The sequence below is a fragment of the Rhinolophus sinicus genome, chromosome 18 (genome assembly GCF_057876585.1).
Source record: "Rhinolophus sinicus isolate RSI-liver-muscle chromosome 18, RSI-T2T, whole genome shotgun sequence".
NCBI lineage: Eukaryota > Metazoa > Chordata > Mammalia > Chiroptera > Rhinolophidae > Rhinolophus > Rhinolophus sinicus.
The window spans coordinates 47,897,898-47,903,065 of NC_142518.1; positions in this window are offsets into that span (position 1 = coordinate 47,897,898).

The window sequence follows — 5,168 nt, forward strand, 5'->3', positions numbered from 1 at the left end:
GGGATTGGCACTAAACTTTAAAAGGAGTTGGGAGATGATTTCCTCAGAACAGTGCACACTTTTAACACTAAAAAGCAACAAAAAACATCCACAACAACATCAAAAATAAATACAAACACAAGAAAGTGTATGTATGTGGGTTGGGGCAGAATGGAAAGAAAGTGATAAGATTTCTCTGGAATTAGGGGCTGGGGTTTAATCTGGGGGGGAAGGCAGTTCCTTTTAAGCTTCTGAGCTTCATGCTTTTAAATCCAGAGCTGTTCTTCTGTGAGACCTCTGTGTTCTTTAGGTGCCTGGAATGTTTATACTGTTTGTTCCCAATGCACCTTTCACCTGAGTCTTTCAACTCAAAGACCCTCTTTTAGCATGGTTCTACCCAAATATGTATCATAATTTCACAAACAAGTTATTTACCTGTTCATCAATGACAGAAAACCAGGAATTCATGTTAATTTCTCAGTCAGTAAGAATACTGACTGTTAGAATTGGAAATGGAGCTAAACATAGATATGGTCATAAGTGGAGAGAATGACAGACCAGGATATCAATAACACTAAAACAGAAAGTATATGCCCGCCTTGTTGTGGGTCTGAATAGAAACTGGAAATCTTGAACACTTCCATCATCTTTTGGTATAGGAGAAATTGATGTTCTCCTTACCATCCCTTCATTGGGCCAAGCCTAATTCTAATAAACCCAATAACATCTCTGAGCACTTTGCCACTCCTAGTAATTGAAAATGAAGTTATTTCACATATTTTTAACAATTAAAACATTTTTTAAATTAAGAAAATTTAAAAATAAGTATTTTTTTCTCAAGCTTCACAGTTATCTGAGGTACATTTGTAAGAGGCCATACATTTGGAAAACGAACTCACTCATTTCATTAGTAGAATTCTGGACAAATGAATCTTTGCAACTTAAACAGTTTTGTGACTTGACCTAAATTGGAACTGTTTTAACATCAGTGGTGATGTAACTCATTCTTCAAAACCAAATTTTAAAATGACTAAGGCTAAAAGTGAACTAAAATTGAGAATTCCCTCCCAAATCTTTAAATGCTATAGATTTGTAATATCAATAGTGCATTATGACATAAGTGATACATTGTTTTTTGATGTAAGTATTGTTCTAGGATGCAAGAACTATAGTCAGTCGTAAAAAATTACATGTACACAATAATGAAAGCTTCACATAAACATTCAAATAACTTAATCTTCCTATGACTTCCTCATGTTTTTTTCAAATTTGTTAAAATAGCGCACATCAATATTACAATTCTAAATTCAACAATACGTAGACAAAATAAATATTGGAATTTTTATCTATATTAGAAACTTTGGAAATGTACACCTTCTCTTTTAAATGTTTATACTTTTTTATTTAAAACATTCATCCTTTGCCAGCATTTAACCTGAAATATATTTTAAGATTGCTTTGTAATTAAACCTTTTGAAAGTCCACAAGGAGAAATAGACAGATACCTTATTATAATCATCAACTTTTAGTCAATATATTATTTATTTGTTTATATTAGTTTCACGTGTATAAAACAATATAATAGTTAGACATTTATACCTCTCACAAAGTGATAACCTCCCTCCCCCAATCTCCTGCCCCTCTGGCATCATATATAGCTGTTACAATTCCATTGACTCTATTCCCTATGCTGTACTCCATATCCCATGACTATATATATATATATATATATATATATATATATATATATATATGTATATATATATATATATATGTATATATATGTATATGTATATATATATATACATATATATATATATACATATATATATATATATATAAAATTATAGTTGACATTCAATATTATTCAGAGAGGGTGAGGATGAGGAAGAAGGTGAGGGAATTAGAAAGCACAACTTGGTAACCACAAGTTTGCCACAGGGCTATGAAAGACAGTCTGGGGAATATAATCAATAATGTTGTAAATATTTTGTAGGGGGTCAGAAGGGCACATGTATTATTAGGGAGTCCACTTCATGGATGGTGTAGATGCTTGACCACTGCACTGTACACCTGAAGCTGAAGCTGAATAATATTGAATGCCAAGATATTTATTTTGAACAGATTATAAAATAGTTGCCTACTTAGAACAACTGATTATGGTGTTCATAAAAAGAATGATATAGGTTGTCCACGGAGGTTAATGTTAGTACTAGTTCTCATAGACAATGATTCCCTTTCAAAAATTTTGCAGCTACAATCAGACCCTAAGAACAGGCTTATTTATATGTTTCCTTGTAAACAAAACCTACTCTGGTTTTAGTGAAATAAAGAACAAATTAATCTGGTCAATAATATTGTAATAACTATATACAGTGTCCGATGGGTAATAGACTTACTGGGGTTATCACTTTGTTAAGTATATAAATGTTTAATCACTATGTTGTTTTGTACACCTGAAACTAACAAAACAAGACAAAATATTTTTTTAAGAAAAGAACTAATGAAACTAATTGAAAGGAAAAACTAGTTCTTTAGAATTTTTTAACTTCCATTTTACTTTCTATACATTTTTAAAACTTCAACTGTCATATTTTTAAAAAAAAACTTCAGCTATTATAGGTATAATTTAGTATGACAGATGTACAGAAAGAGTCTGCCTCAAAGTGTTGCAAATAAGAATCTTCAGTCAAAGATAGATTAAACTACATGCAGTCAACATTAAGTATATGTACCTTTTTCTTACATCCTGCTGCTGGTTTCACCTGGCATATAATCTGAACTAATAGGTAGAGTCATCTCTATCTCTTTAAAAGGATATATATTCTGATACAGTGGCCATTCTAAGCATTGCTTTAGGATTATATAGATACATACTCTCATACAAACATCTATTTACAGTCCTTTGTGAAATGTTTGGCAAGTCACTTGTTTTGCCTTGCATTCCCAGTGAATTTAACCAGTTGAATAATGAAATCCATTTTGTTTTGTGGGTTTTTTAATTAAATTTATTAGGGTGATATTGGTTAATAATAAGTCAGACAGAGAAAGACAGATACCATATGATCTCACTAATACGTGGAATCTAAAGAAAAGAATAAATGAATGAACTAATCAGAAACAAAACTGAGTGTTGCTAGATGGGAGTGGGTGGGGGTAAGGGGGAAGGTGAGGGGATTAGAAACCACAGTCAGTAACCACAAGATTGCCGTGGGGATACGAAAGTCAATTTGGGGGATGTAATCAATAATGTAAAGATTTTGTAGGGTATCTGACGGACACATCTCATTAGGGAGACCACCTCAGGGATGATGTAGATGCCTGATCACTGCACTGTACACCTGAAGCTGAAGCTAAACAATAATGAATGTCAACTACAATTATATATGTGTATGTATATATATATATATATATATATATATATATATATATATATATATACATACATGAAGTGGAGTAGTGGAGTACAGCATTAGGAATAGAGACAGTGGAAATGTAATGGCTTGTAATGGCTGTATGTGATGTCAGAGGGGTAGTAGATTGGGGGAGGGGGGTTATCACTGTGTAAGGGATATAAATGATAAATGTCTAACTATTACATTATTTTGTACACCTGAAACTAATAAAAAATAAAATTATATGTTTCAAGTGTATAATTTTATAATACATCATCTATATATTGCATTGTGTGTTCACCACCCAGAGTCACTTCTTCTATCACCATATATTTGACCCCCTTTCCCCTCTTTTACCACACCCTCTCACCCCATACCCTCTGGTAACCACTAAACTGTTGTGTGTGTCTATGAGTTTTCATTTGTTTGTCTTGTTTGTCCTTTTTGTTTTATTTCAGTGTTTGCTATAGTTGGATACATTATAGCACACTAATATTGGTTAAACTAGATGGGCAAAGTAGCTTTACAAATAGTAGCTCTACAAATAGTAGCTTTACAAGGTAGGTGGACAAATAGCTTTAAGGATAAATTGGGAGAAGGCAGAGAGTCAGAACAAGATGTATATGCTCTACCAAATAGTGAACTGCTGATCTTCACATTTGGAGAAAAATAATTAAGAATTTCAGATTTTGTGCTTCTGTTTGGGTTTATGTGGCAAATTATTGAAGGATTTTTGCCTTGAATTTGAACTTTCAGTCCATGAAAATGCGGCTTTATACTTCATGCTCAATAAACATACTTTCAATAACTAAGACTGTATTATACCCAAGACAGAAACATAAGCAATGTGGAAGTATTTGGGGAATTTTCCCGCCTTTAGTATGACAGTCATCCAGAGTTTATAGTTAGCCATGCTTTTTGGTTCAGCACTTCAAATTAAATTTCCCAGTAAGTTTTGTAATATTTTTGTCTTTTATATAGAATAAGTATTTGATTCTGTTAAATGAGGTATACTAGTTAAATGTTGAGCCATAATCCATACATGAAGACAAGTCTTATTTTAATATCGTATTTGATATTTGTACTTACTGCATTGATATTGTACATTACATGAAAATGAATAGTAGATGTGCCAAAGAAGTGTAACATTATCCTCAAATCTTAATTATCCGTGTTAATAGAGGTTGCATTGGTGGAGGTGTGTATTAGATTCCAGATCAATGTCATTACTTATGTTTATTCCACTGTGACATGTATTATATTTTGGTGCTCATATGTCTACATGTGTATATGCATTTGTGTGTGTGTCACAAATATATTATCACAGGTAATAATGTGTGTATCACAGATTTGTTTTCATAATTATGCTTTTCTTTCCAAAGCTATTTTTAAAAAATTATAATTAGCATTTTCTATGTATATAGCCATAGAGGTGTCAATGAGGTGGTAGCTTAGAATTCCTCGGTTGGTGATGATACATTAATTTTATAGCAAAATAGGCTTGATTTAAAAAATAAGTTTATTATCATGCTAAGCAAACTAAGTAAGACAAAAAAAGTCAAGAACCACATGATTTCACTCATATGTGGAATATAAAACTGAAAGCAACAAACAAACAAGACAAAAAGTCATAGACACAGACAATAGTTTAGTGGTTACCAGAGAGTAAGGGGGGTGGGGGGTGGTAGATGAGGGTAAAGGGGATCAAATATATGGTGATGGAAGGAGAACTGACTCTGGGTGATGAACACACAATGGGATTTATAGATGATGTAATACAGAATTGTACACCTG